This window comes from Neopsephotus bourkii, unplaced genomic scaffold, assembly GCF_033783945.1.
Source record: "Neopsephotus bourkii isolate Nb327-2 ecotype Australia unplaced genomic scaffold, CSIRO-AGI_Nbou_v1 NB_908, whole genome shotgun sequence".
In the NCBI taxonomy this organism is placed as follows: domain Eukaryota; kingdom Metazoa; phylum Chordata; class Aves; order Psittaciformes; family Psittacidae; genus Neopsephotus; species Neopsephotus bourkii.
Genome location: NW_026901402.1, coordinates 192,142 through 207,147, shown reverse-complemented (window position 1 = coordinate 207,147; position 15,006 = coordinate 192,142). Strand labels below are relative to the sequence as shown.

The 15,006-nt window shown below is 39.5% G+C and overlaps 1 protein-coding gene across 1 annotated transcript in view; it reads left to right on the top strand.

Moving 5' to 3' along the window:
- Positions 1–15,006, top strand: part of ARHGEF10 (Rho guanine nucleotide exchange factor 10) — a 107,528-nt gene that overhangs the window by 17,414 nt on the left and 75,108 nt on the right. The window lies entirely within an intron of this gene.

Genomic DNA, 15,006 nt, shown 5'->3' with positions numbered 1-15,006 from the left:
TATGTTGGGGGCAGGACCCAGCATCATAAAAAACTATTTTTAACTTTTACATAATCATTTAAAAATCCTGAACTGGGGCCATAAATGAAATCAATGTGGCTTTTGGTTTTGGGGGGTCTTTTGGTGTGAGGTTTTTTTTTGGTTGGTTGGTTGCTTTGGCTTTTTTTATTTATTTCTTGTGACCTCACGGGATTTTTTTTCTCTTACCTGTTTGTTCTAACAAATCTAGATGCAGTGTTGAAAGTCACACGGGTTCCTTTCCAGTTACAGGTGTATACCTTGAACTGTAAATCTCAATTTTATTCTTGTCAAGTGGGTTTCTACAGTTTTAACAATTCTGTAAACTTATTTGTATCAATCCTAATGTATCTGAAGGGGAAAAATAATGGTAAGCCTTGAACTTTGCCGTGGGGATGTTGTGAGAATGTCTATGAAAGCTCTGAAATTAAATTCATGTTAAATAATGTCTTTTCATTAACAATAACTGTCTGAATCTATACCTTGTTTCAGCTAAGGTACAGTTAGAGTCAGTAGCAGGGCTTCTTCTTCCACTTCTTGATTGGGAAAAACTACATGAGCTAAAATAATGGAGTGGAATAACATTTTACCTTTATTTAATTAATTTATTATGCTTACACAACATACCTGCTCATAGCTGTTTGGACATTCCATTCATGCATTGTTAACTAGGCAGTGGCAAGTCTGTGCTAGTTAATTCCACTACCCCACAGCAAAGTAAAGTACTGAGTAACATTAGAAAAATTAATGCCCTTATGCTCCTTCCTCCAGGCTACTTTAAAGAGTTGTTTCTTCTAGCTGTGATTAAAAAATCCCTGATATTTTTCTCTGTATATTTTGAATGGATTTATTTGTTAACAACCCTGGAGCAGTTGGATGGGGGGTAGATGCAAAGACTTCCTTGACTAACAGCATAATCCAAAAAAAACCCCAAACTTCTAAAATTGACACTTGAGATGGTAGTACTAGTTTGTGTTCCCTTCTTTAGCGCGTCTGTGCATATAAATGTATGCACAAAGTGCTGGTATTTAAGATTTCATACATTGTATGATGTGCAAGTGGAGACCAGTGGTAAGTGGCATTGCTCAGGGGTCGTTACTGGGACTGGTGCTTTTCGACATCCTTGTTGGTGACGTGGACAGGGGGACTGATGTACCCTCAGCAGGTCTGATGGTGACACCAAGCTGCATGGTGTGATCAGCACGCTGGATGGAAGGGATGCTATACAGGGGGACCTGGACAGGCTCAAGATGTGGGCCAATGTGAATCTCATGAAGTTCAACAAGACTAGCTGAAAGGTCCTGCATGTGGCATGTGCCTCATCCGTGGTAGTGCTCAAGGCAAGGTTGGATGGGGCTTTGAACAACCTGATCTAGTGAAAGGTGTCCCTGCCACAGGCAAAAGTGTTGGAACTACATGATCTTTAAGGTCCCTTCCAATCCAAACCATTTTATGATTCTAGAAGAAAAAGTCCATGGCTATTTTGTAAAATAGAGGACAGTTCTAGTATTCTCAGCAACAACAATGAAATAATAGTTTTTAAAAAGTTAAATGAAAATGGCAAATCTTATCATAGCTGTAAGTTATAATTATGTTTGTAATTGGTTGCTCTAATGGTGTGTCCTTAACCAAACCCCTTTAGACAAGAAAAGGGTATGGTGTGCTCTGCAGACTAAGCAAGGAGGAATTAAAAAGCTGACAATTCCAAGAATCAGGAATCATACTGTGCTGCTTCTGTAGAGGAATAATCTGCACTAGCTAGAACTGGAGCCTGGATGTTTAATGGTAGGATGGTGCTTATATGTGATAGTCTGTGCTTGTGCTGTTACTGCTTTATTAGGACATGTAGTCTCTGTCTGTTTTTCATTACTTTAAAAGCATCTTAGTATCTTGCAAAGTGGAAGCCCTTTTCTTTAGGTATGGGCGTGAGGTGTTCATCAGGGCCTGTTTCAAAAGGAAAACCAGCTTTCTTTGCTCAACAGGATGGATGCCTGACAAACAGATTCTTGCCTAAGGGAAGCTGGGGTAGGGTGTAATCTCTGTGTCACATAGGCTTCTGGTTTTGCATTTTCGTCTCTGAACATGTCTGTTTCTCTGTTTTTGGTACATGGCACTACATCTTGTATGATTTCTCTGTGAAAAGTATTAGAAAATCTTGGATGCCTTTCCTCATACTGAGTATAATTGTGAAGAATTCATCTCAGTTTTCCTACACAGAGTTGCCTTTTACAGTTGCAAGACCTAAAATAAGCTTTAAGCTTTGTTTTATAATTGAGTCTATCAAGGTAAGCTAGTATATAGTGATGAGATTTGGAGTATGGATGCATCACAGTATAGTTCTTGAATTCTGAACAAATAGTATACTTTTCTCATAGGAATTAACATATTGTTTATATTTTTTAATTGAAATCCTGAAATTTTAGTGTCCGTACAAGGACATTGTGAGAATTAATTTGATAGCAGAGTCTTCGTATTGCTGCCAAATACTCTCTTCACCTGAGAGAGAATCACTTGTAACTCTTCATTTTGGAAGTATGAGGTGCCCTTAAAGACCAGGTCTGATGGAGTGCTGATGTTCACTCACCCACACCGATGTCCCAAATACCATGGGTCAAGTAAGTGAGAAACATTATTCTGCTGATATTTGGGATTTAAGATGTTCTTCAATAGAATGAAATTGGTCTTTTGAACTGAAAATAGACTGAGGGTATCTTCTAGACACTGATCGCAAAAGCATTTTGCACACCTTTTATATGTAAATGTTCAGCTCCCTAGGGCTGTCAGTGGCATATTTCTTTGTTCCTGATATGCTGAGATGCAGCAAGGAGGCCAAGGACTTAAATCTGGATATCCTGTATGTGATCGAGTGCTGTGATTGTCCTTCCGTGGTTATTTTTTGTTGCTTGCCTGTCAGTGCCGGAACACTAAAATAGTCATAGTTCCTCTGTCCCTGAGAAGGAAGTCTGGCTTGAGTCTAGGCATAAGAGTGAAGTAGGAACAACTGTACTCTCAGAAGAGTTCCAATTGGGATGACTTTACATATTCTAACAACAACAACAAAAATAACAACTTTGAAAAAAAAATTTTGTTTACCTTAGTAGGGAGCTGCTGGATGGTTGCCACGTTTTGCTGTACAGACACTATTTCTTTGTCATGTATGTATTTCTTTCATATTATCTATTTACCTTTTGTGCTGTTTAGTGAATGATCTCATAGTTTATTTAGGTTTTAAGTGTTTAAAAGGCTAATTCTGTGACTGAGACAAGGCAATTCAATGGGGGCTTTTATGATATTGACAAGAAAAGCATCTATGTTTTGCAGTTTATTTTTTGGAAGTGAAGAACTCTGTGGGAACCTAAGTTTGTATTTCAGACTAAACTAAAATAAAAAGATGTTACTTACTATGATTGGGGGATTGAAATAAGAACACTACTTAAATTAAAATGCAGATAAAAAGGGAGCTGGTCTTGGGCTAAACACCATTGTTTTTAGATATCTATTTCCAGCATGCAGACAGTTACAAATGATGGTAAAAGGGGAGCCAAGATTTCAGAAGAATGAGAACAGCATATGAATTGTAGTTATGAATGGACCCTTGTTTTTCAAGCTGGCAGTAGCTTGTTGGTGTCTGACATCCCATCTGTAACAGAACAATTTATTTATTTCTAAAGATCACATTTCTCTCAATAAATAAAGGAAAATGCATTGTTTAAGGTAAGGATCAATTATTTCGTGTGACAATTCAGACAAGCTGTGTAACAAAGGCTAACAAGAAAATTCCCTTTGCTGGAATGCAGCGATGGTGTCACATGTCACTCCTAATTATGTGGTTTTTCTTCTAGCCAAGTGTATTTGAGCCTTGGGAAAACCAAGACATAATAAGAAAATGAATAGGTTAATTAAAAACTTATTTCTGGTTTTAGTATCTACAAAGAAAATAGTTTAAATGTAATTATATCTTACTCTTTTTTTTTAAGTAGTACAGTAAAATCTTCTCTAGATGAATATAATGTGTTAAATGATAAAATGTGGTTTACTGTCAGATTTCCAAGAGTTTGACATCATCCTTTGATAGTAATTGGTGTTTTCTTTCTGAATAGTAAGTTACAGTTGTGTTTCCTATTCACTCAGCTGCTCTTAAGGTGGCTCTACTGATGGTGCTAGCTGTGTGTGCAGGGACAAGGCCCAGACAAGTTGATCGAAAAGAGCAATTCATGATGAGATAAAGGGCTTCCAAGGGATTGCAGCCCTTTGGTCTGGAGCAGCTGGTATTGTTTGCTTTAAATACAAATTGCAAAGGAATTTGTAGCGATTTTGGGGTGTTTTTTCAATGGGTATTTGTGTAAGCTAAGTTCTGGGATTTTAATTTGAACAGTGAGCCAATATATAAGGAGAATTATTTTTTTTTTCTCTTGTGCTTTTGCCTTTTTAGGGCTCTTCAAGCATTAGTAACTGGTCAGGATAGACTGTGCCAAATAACTGAGGGATTTTGTGTTTTTTTTTAAGTTCTGTTTCACTGATGCTGATCCCAGTAAATATTCACTAACCATGCCTAAAGCCTCTGTAGTGATTCTGCTTTACAATTATTTAGAGAATAGCTGCTTTTACACATTGTTCTAATTCTTTTATGTTGTTCATGAGCACTGGTAGAAACCTGATTTATGATAAGTTAAGTAAAATATCTGAATTAATGAATGAAACATTTATTAGGTGCTGCTTACTTTTGCTGCAGAGGGGAACTGAAACTATGCCAAGCAGTATGAGGAAACCATACTTGATAAACATCTTTTTAACTCTCCAACCCCCTCTATAGATTTTCTTTTTGACTTCTCATTGAAACAATCTTTCTAGGAAATGTGGCCATGACAGTTTCATCTGAATGAATACAGAAGGTGATTTTTGCCTGTCAAAGACAGTTTGTTGCAGGAATACATCTCATTGTTAAATGTTCTGTTGTTAAGCTTGATAACTTTGGTTAGGTGAAAGTATAATAGTTCCTGCAAAGAGTTTTCTGTTACGCTGGTACAGTTTTCTCCAGGGGGTGGAAGAAGGACAGGGGGTTGGACCAGATGATCTCGAGGTCCCTTCCAACCCTTGGGATTCTGTGATTCTATGTTGTGCTCCTGTGCCCCAGGAACGCTGACACTGATAGGAGGCTTCCCAGTCTCTGTATTTCCCAGTTCAGTGTGTCTGAGGGAGACAAAGTGAAACGCAGGTGAACTGGTTCAGTGTAACATGTCTGGAGTATCTTAGCAGTCTGCTGGATGGCAGAGAAAAGGCAGAATTAAAATTACCTTTGGCTGTTATTGCTTTTTGCCACTTGTGTATCTGATGTTGACCCACTCGTTTGCATATGAAGAAGAACAGTTGCCAGCCAAATTCTTAAGAAGGCTCTTCCTGTTGGAAGAAATTTCTCCCTGACTTCCATGTGGACTGGCTGAAGCTCTGGTTCATGAAGTTTGGTAGTGGTGGTTGTCTTTGGGCAATATTGGGACCAGGAGAGGGCTTCCTTCCCACTGGATGCCTAACAAAATGAAGGAATGAGAAGGACTGTGAGGCTGATGGACTGAAAGGTCTCAAGGAAAGGCCATCACTGCCCAGCTCAAGCCAATGTTGTCTAAGGTAATAGAATTTGTTAGAAGCTGTGTTAAAAGGGTATGGTAAAACCGGATTTTGGAGACTTCAGTTAGTGAGTCTTGATGTAAGAGTTACTGTTTTCTTGGGTTTACTTGAATTCCAAAGGTGTATAACAGGACCATAGTATGTTAGGGCAAAGAAGAGCAAGACATATTAAAAACATAATTAAAACAAATGCTAAGAAAGGGGATGCTATAAAACTCCCCATTAGTTGCTGAGATAATGGCTTTCTCAAGCTTGGAATGTGTTAAACTTTGTTTACAAATCAGTCTGTCTGTTTAGTGTGGGGTGAAGGGGTAACAACAGAAATGACTAGGTCAGAAACCAGCTGAAATCCAAAATGTTTTCAGTATTGTTTTGGATTTACAAGACGTAACCATTCTGTTCCAGTCTGTAGTATTTTCTGTAGTAGAAGATGCTGTAAGTTGCTGTAACAGTTCATGTCTACATTGTTACCTTGCTCCGAATATATTGAGGAGAAAACACAAGGAGTCAAATCAAAGTTATTTTTAAGCATGTTAACAGATTGTGTGTAAATCTCCAGGAGTGTTAGATGGAGTTACTGTTGTGGAAAAAGGAACCTGTTACAACGTGTCCAAAAAGACAGATTGAGCCATGAAGCTGCATGCATCTTCTGAGCCCAGGCTGGGCCATTGCCACAGAAGGAGTCTGAGCATATGAACACTTCTGATACTGATAAGGAAGCCAGGTGCTTTTAGGTGTTCAAAGTGCTGCTTTTGGGAGTGCCAGCAAGTGCTTCAGTTGTTGACATTGCTAGATAAAGGGTTGTTCATCCTGGACCGATGACCCAGAATTTACTCATCCCTTTGCCTAAGTCATGTGAAGGTTCAGTCTGGGAACTACGTACAGTTGTTGGCAAGGTAGGGAAACGAGCATGATCCAAAAATGAAGTCAGATCCCTTGCTACTTCATACCCAAAAGTGTGTCAGGCTGGTAGAAAGATGTTGCTAGATGTAATCCAAGGCCTGGGATACTTAAGCTTTTGCTCTGGATTCGTTTCAGCTCTTTTTAGTATGAGGTATGGTTGAGGAACCTGAACTCTGTGTTTGTTTTTTTTTTCTGTAGAACTGGAATCTCGTACTCCCTGTTTTAGGTCTCTTTCTGCCACTTCCTGCTTCACAGGACTCCCAATTACTCTTACAGTCTTGGCAGCCCAAGGTATTATCAGATGATACAGCAGTTTCATGTTGTTAATTAGAATGAAACAGACTATTAGAAAAATGCATATTCCTCATACCATTGAACTGTAAGTGCTTCAATGTAAAAAGTAATTGTTTGGAAAACTAGGTACTGATAAATGATGTCTGCTAGAAGATGTGAAGAAATAAGGAACAAACCAGACTGCTCCCACTGGTGTAACTTTCCTTTAAAATGGTTGTTTTCTCACAAATACATTAACTACATGATCAAAACTGCATTTCCTGGAAAATTTTCCTTTTCTTCACATGATACTTGTATGCTGTGGTTAGTCAACGTGCTCCATCCCTGCACTGCTGGAGTTGGAGGTTTCATTTTCCCAATGACTTTGTAGTCATCCTGCTCTTCCATTTCTGTTTTATTAAAACTGTGGTTTTCCCATTCCGTGTGTGGATTGTCCATTTGGTAGCATGTCCTAGGTGAGTTCAGCAGCTCATATGCACAGTAGCCGAGGCTGCGCTTGGCTACACAGCCAACATTGGCACCTATCTCTACCAACAGACATGTTGTACTAAAAGGTAGCTTTTGTGTTTTGGCTGCTATACCTCATGTTAGATGACTGGTGGCATTTATACTAATTCAGAGTGGTAACCTTGGTACTATTAAGTATAGTGTGTATCAGTATTCATAGAATCATAGAATAGTTAGGGTTAGAAAGGACTTTAAGATTATCTAGTTCCAACCCCCCTCCTATGGCCAGGGACACCTCACACTAAACCATGTCACCCAAGACTCCATCCAGCCTGGCCTCAAACACTGCCAGGGATGGAGCATTCACAACTTCCCTGGGCAGCCCATTTCAGTGCCTCACCACCCTTACAATAAAGAACTTCTTCCTTATATCCAGTCTAAACTTCCCCTGTTTAAGTTTGAACCCGTTACTCCTTGTCCTATCACTACAGTCCCTAATGAAGAGTCCCTCCCCGGCATCCTTGTAGGTCCCCTTCAGATACTGGAAGGCTGCTATGAGGTCTCCAGACAGCCTTTTAATACTGATGGAAAGCTAATAGCCTTTACTATGGGTGGGTTTTGTTTTTTTTTTTTTTTTGGCATAGATGGGGATCTGTCATGTATTTATGCAGATTTCCAAATAATGGCTGTACATACTTTCTTCACAGCATCTCCTTTTAAGACCTTTGGTTGCTGCACATCAGCAACACTTGATGAAATTTTAATGGCAGGTTTTACTAATATGGCCCTGAGGTGGAAAAGACATGCTCAGGATTAGGCTCAGCCCACATTTCTGGCTGTGGCTAGCAATGCCAGTGTCACCAGTGTGCCAAGTATAAGGGCAGTTCAAGTAAATGGTCATGAAATGCTGATTTTTACATAACAGCCTTTCTGATTATAATATAGCCAGCACTAACAAACAACTTGTGGAATTAAGGGTGTAAGGGTCTGGTGTTGCTGCTGCCACTCTCTGGGCAGCCTGGTTCATATCTGATGTTTTTATTTCTGATAACTTCTGATCAGACTTGTGATTTTTTTTTTCAGCTTGATTATTTTAATTTTTAGCTAACTTTAGGCTTAATCTTTAGCTGTGAAAGTAGTTTGTAAAGTGCAATGGTTTTGGTACTTGTAAATCTTTCTTAACAGTCACAGATCTGGGCTTTGTTTCAAGAAATAAGATTTTTTTAGTATTAGGTATGCTGTTGTTAGCAGTCGCTCTCTGGTACTTGAGCAGGCAGATTCATTGTGTCTTTGACTTCAATTTTGAGTTTTGTTTTTTATCCAGAAGAATAATATCGATTGTGTATGCTTGACAATATAATTAGTATGTAATGTGTGTATTTATGAAATACTAGAGAGACAATTTTGCTGGTTTGTTTGTTGTTTATTTGCAGGGAGAGCCTACTAATTCATGTGGTTTTGCTTTTGTTTCCATCACTGGAAACACTTCTAGCATGAATGTGTACTGTTTAGTTTTGTTGCATTTTTTTCTGTAGCTGTTTTCCCCAGAGACTTGTAACACTGACGTTGTGGTCATGCCTTGGATGTGAGCATGGGCTGTGTGTAATTAGTAGCATGCCTCTACCCAAGGGACCTGGGTTTCCTGCAGCCCCAGCTTAGCACAACTGCAATTGAAAGGGGAATGAAAGTCCTTGGTTCCAGTCTGCTTCCATGGGAGGGTGTGCTTACCTGTGTGTGTTTGTGTACACAGTTTTGCTTTAGATGCTTTTTCCCAGGAAAAAGGATGCTCTGTACCTGTATGACTGTGTGAGGAGCTGATTTGTGGATGCCAGTCATATGTGGCAGGTGTCATGCTGTGACTTGAAAGCGTCAGTGAGGGGCAATGTCTGCAGGAGCACTTGCTCCTGATAGCCAGCTTTGCTTTTATGGTGTCCCTCCTGCTCTGCCTTGTCACCCTGCATACCTCACCCCTCTCCCTGAGCAGGTGCTGGTAGAGCTGTCATTTGGGGAAGGGCAGAAGAGAGATGTGGGTACCAGAGTGAGAGCTGGGCTTATTCAGCCTGGAGAAAAAAATCTGGAGGGGATGTTTTACAAGGACATATAGTAACAGGACAAGGGGGGGGTTGGGGGGGGGGTGGTTTTAAACTGAAAGAGGGTAGGTTTAGATTAGATATGAAGAAAAAATTACTTCCTATGAGGCTAGTGAGGTGCTGGCACAGGTTGCCCAGAGAAGCTGTGGCTGCTCCATCCCTGGAAGTGTTCAAGTCCAGGCTGAATGGGGCTTTGAGTAACCTGGTTAATGGAGGGTATCTCTACCCATGGCAGGGGAGTTGGAAATAGATGATCTTTAAGGTCTCTCCCAACCCAAACCAACCTGTGATACTTCTGTTATTTAACTTTAGCTTCCTCTGCTGATACTGAAGTAGTGGTAGCAAGTGAGAGATGTGAGTGGGTCAAAAATACCATGTTACTTTTTAGCTGCAGGAATGCAGTCTAATCAAGTGCTAAAACACAGGTTGAAACTAGAAGCTGTCCAAGTGGTGATCAAGTGTCTTAAAACCTTTTTGCAAGTTCCTGCTGTATATGAATCAGCCATCATTTTCCAGAGGTTTACAAGTTGTTCAGAATGGGAACATCTGCATGCATGGCTGTTCCTAGCACAAGGTTCACCTTCCTGGCAGATGCTAAGCCTCTGTTACAAAATTTCATCTGAAATAAAATGTGAAGAGCTTGAGAGCCTGTTCATCATGAAGTACAGTCAGCGTGGTATGTTAGGGCCCAAATGGTTAGTTTTACAAAAGTAATGATAACTTTAAGAATGAAGTTATATCCTGGTATCTGCATACTTCCATTTCTTGAATGCCTTGCACGCTACATAAAGAGCTGGGCAGATTGTAACCCGTTAGAAATGAGGGTCTGAAAAGGCAAGCGTCTCACCTGAGAGATCTGTGGAATGTATGAAGGTTAAATAAGTACTCAGATTGTTATGCCTGGCTGTTTGCTTTGATTTACAGTCTTTGCAAGTTATCAAATTTTATAATACCTGCAAGTATTCTGAGATAGGAAACTCTTAATTTTTTTATTTATTTTTTTTTACTGTAAAGTTCTGCCTATTTCAAGATACTGAAGAATATGTAAGAAGCTGAAACATTTGGGGAATTGAGTTTAAAGGAAGGTGGGTCCATGCACTCCCAAGTGCCTTGTTGCAATCCAAAATGAAGACAGATGTTTTAAATGCACTTTGGAATAAGAACAAGCAGCTCCTGTCAGTCTGCTTAGTTTTGACTGTATTAATATTAATATTTTTCCATTAAATAATAATTATGTGTTTTCCATCTGAAGCACTGATTTTCTTCATTGTTCAGTGTAATCTGGTGATATGGTAAAAGTGACTAAAAATGTTTATCATTAGGAAAAAAATAAAGAAAATTTGACATTTGTTGAATGTAGTCTTTAGAAAATTGTTTATTATGGATTTTTCAAATCTAATAGATGAATTTCCTCTTTTTGTTCCATAGTTCTCTTCTAACTTTAAAAAAAAGGGACTGCAACTGATTGCAAGGATGACATTCCTAATTATACAGAAGCCTTCCTTCGATTCTTTCAAACCTTAAAATGTAACATAAAATATTCGTATTCTTTGATGGCAGTGTGCCTGTTTAGGGCTTCCAGGTTTGTTACTGTGCTCCAAACTGAACTGTTTGTCTTGGAGTTCTGTTTCTTTCTTCCTTTATTGTGGTTTTCCATGGAAGAAATTCAGCTGACTCCTTGAGTATCATCTCTGGTTTATACAATTGCAAGAGAGGACAGTTTTAGGATGCTTGCCCCTGTTTCCCCCATGCTGTGATTGCACCGGTTCAAAGTGCACTTGGTAAGTGCAGAGCTATTCTGTCTTACTTCTCTAAAATAAACTGTTGAAGAAAACTACTATTGAAACTTCACTAACTTAATCTCAGCTTTAAAATTAATGGCAGTCTTCTAACTCTTTAGCTGTATTACACTGAACTATAATTTAGGGAAAGCAAATGGGAAAACAGATGGTGCAAAGAATGCTTTTCAATTGGCAGATTTTTGTTTAAATTTGCTTATGCCCCAGCAGGTCTCTGTAAACACAGCCTAAATTAGCTTGGTTTTGAAGTAAGCTAAAGAAAAAGTAATTTCTTCGAATAATATACCACAGAAAAACCTTGAAAATCCATGTGTTGTGCTAATAATTGTGAGAGTATATATTCCATCTTCTAAATTTGCACTTTCGCACTTAATTGAACTTGAAGGAAAGTTTTCCCCTCTATCAGATATTTTTCTCATGTTTTAAAACTCTAAATAGAAATTTTTAGAAACAAAAGAATTTCCCTGAAGTATTATCAAAGCAAATGCTGCAGAATGGTATTGGCATAAGATGAAAAAGTTTAATCAGTTGCTGTATTCTCATTGCTCTGTTTGGCACATGGGAAGTTTAGAATGTGAGTAGTGGAGAAAGGGCAAATTGGATTTTTAGTAACTAATTTAATTATTCAAAGTAATTCCAGGTAGACTCTGTAATGCCAAGCACTCTGGTTATTAACCTGGCCAAAAAAAAAAAAAGCAGTTTAAAATCGAGTAAAATGGAAAAAGTTGTTCCCTTACTTTGGGGTAGAGGGATTGTCTTTGTGAATTCCCTTCATCACAGTTTTTCTCTGCAAGCACAGTTGCTTGGAAGTGCACTTTTTGGGTTGATCCCTTTGACTTGCAGGTAAAGGGTTGGAAGAACTGGGGATTTCTTCATGAGCATGAAATTCTGCAAGATGTATGACATAGTCGGTATTTATCTGAGGTGCTGGGCACCTCTTCAGTTGGAGCAAAAAGCTGCGCACCCCTCTTTGTTATGAAACTACTTCTTCCCTCATGAAATAGTATGCCCTTGAGATTAAAAGCTTAAAGGAGAATATTTTTATAAGGTATGAGGCTGAAGGGATCAGTAAATTTAAAGGGTTTAAGTTTATACCTGCAGAATTGAGCAAATGCAGAAGTGGTGCAAAGCTGAAATACAGTTTTAAAACTTTCTGAAGTTGAGGGTGTTTGTCTCCAGTGTGCCCTTTCTAAAGGACATGCAATCTGAGAAAAGAATTTCTCTCTCTTTCTGTCCATAATCTTTGTAATCTTATCCCACTGTCCCATCAGCAATCCAATTTAGATCTTTTCAGGCTGTTGTGGCCAATTACAGGCTTCTGTATCTTGTTGATTTGTGATGCAAAGTAAAAGTTTCTGAACAAACAGAAACAGGGCGGCATTAACAGCCATAACAGGAAAAGATTAGGTGGCATCTTCAGTTACCCGAGTTGAGAAAATAAATCCCTATGTTAAGATTTCTTCCCACAATCATAAAATATGGGTCGGTTGCTCTTTTAGAGACAATGGGGGTTGGGCATGTTGAAGGGGATTTGTGCATCAGTTGCCCAGGTTTTGCTCCTGGGTCCTGAGTCATTTCTTTTGCCTTTAGTATCTCAAATTACTTTTTTTTTTTTTTTTTTTTTTTTTGCCAGTGGCAGGTCTTGTCTGTCTCTGACAAATGGCCCTGCACTGGACTTGAGTGCCTAGGGAATTGTGTCAGTGTAGAAGTGCTGGAGTAGAGAGTTATCAGGTGTCTGATACCTAAGTTACCTTTATATGCCCTCAGGGAGTACTTGGATCCAGAAGCTCCCTAACCTAGCTCAGAGGTGCCTGCTACTCCTGCAGTTTTCCCTGTGTGGCTCAAACGTTTTGTAAGTGTACATGCTTTTTCTTTTGCTGATGTCTAGAATTCATCTCCAGTGGGTTCCTGGCTCTCAGCTGAGCCTTGCTTCAGCAATATTCCAGTGTACCAAGTGGTCTAATCCTGCAGGACTGAGCAGCTCATTCCAGTAATCTCATTTTCCTCCCTCCCACTATACACAGTGCAGACAGTGCTACTTTACGTATTTGAAGTGGTTGCTGCTGTGATTCACTTATATAGTACAGTGGGAGGAGTGGCAGATAGCAGTGCATATACCTGGGAAGCTGTGGGCTTGTGGCTGTTACTTTCTTGTGCCTGCCATCTACCTACTTATTTGCCCTTGTCTGCAGGACTTATCAACATTTCACACACTGGTAACCACAAAAAAAGCACTACTATTTCACAGGTTTGCATTTTCCAAGTATATGCAGGCATACTGAAAACAAAGAAATGGAAAACAAACCAACAGAAATAAATCAACGTTGCTACCACCCCCCTTTTTCTTTCTTTTCCCCATTACTGTCAAGCAGCAAGTAGTACAACCTAGTCAGATGGATGCTGAATCAGGAAGAATGCTGTGATTGTCTTGAATCACTTGGAAGAGCTCTGCAGGATTATTTTTTTTTCATCTTTTAGGGAAAAAAAATTGGACAAAAGCAAAACTGAAAAGCCTTAATCCAAAGGCTGACTTTGCACAGAAGGATTTTTAAAAAGCATTAACGTTTAATTAAATGTCCTGCTGCTTCAGCCATAAACCATGACAATAAATGTAGGATAACCCCTTTTTTGTTCATTAGTACTTTTGCAATTAGTTCACTTTTTCTCCTGCAGAGAGGCTGCGTGAAAGATCTTGTTATTTGTGGCTGTGATAAAATATGCTGGCTCAGCCTGCCTGAAGAAACAGAAGCCTTGGCAGGAATGCTGATTACCATGACAATCTAAGCAGCCTAGAGCTATGGTTTGTGTGGGTTTTATCATAAAGATACAAAACGTGTCCTGGATGGTAGAGTAGCTGATAATATCGTCATGACTCAGGAGACCCAGTTGTCCTTCCAAGACTTTGTGTTTTTATACTGCGCTGCATGAAGATGGGTGGGGGGAACCCTGTCAACTTCATGTATCTTTTTGTAACATATTGGTGTATTTACATATTTATTTTAATATATATTTTTATGCTATGGTTACCTGCTTTTTTTTCTAACATTTTAAATACATTAACACCTGTGTAAAAGCTAGGTATTGATCATGGATGGGTTTGAGGAAGAGCTTGAGGGGAAGGTCAGCTTGCCCCCCAAAATTCCTTAGATGACATTTCTGCATCAAGGGGATCTCTGGTAAGAGTTTCTCCTCCAGAAGGTAGGAGAAGCAGCTAGGGCAGGCATAGGGAGGGAAGGATGGATGAAGTCCTTTTGTGTTGGGGAGCTGCAGTGAAGGCTTCTGGAAGCAGGGAGGAGGCTGCTGGGTTTGGGGAATACCTCCCTGTAGCTTGCCTGCCTATGACTCCTCTGTGCAGTGTCTCTGACAGAAGCTTTGGATGCTGTAAGCAAGCTTTCTGTGTTGTGAATGCATGGCAAAAACAATGGTAGGTAAGGCAGTGAGGAGGTTTAAATCTTCATGGTTCTCTAGGCTCCTGTGGTTAAGAACAATAGCACAGAGGGAAACTGCCCTGCACTTCTTCCTGCTCCCCAGCAGTGTACAGTGGCAAATCTGTGCTGCAGGGTCTTCACAAGCAAAGACAAAAAATTCCACATTCCCACTTCCTGTGCAGTATTAGGGTGTAATTGTTTCAGCCTTTACTTCTTCAACGGTAAGAACTGAAAAAATCAATCCACCTACCTCCAGTGAGGCGCATCTTATGTGTGGTAGTAGGGCTAATGGCATATTGCATAAGGTCATTGGTTTAAAACTGTTTCAGGCTGGAGTAGGAAAACCAATCTGCTGGTGTCTCATGATGTGTATGAAACAAGTTACTGTTGCTGTCATTTTGACAC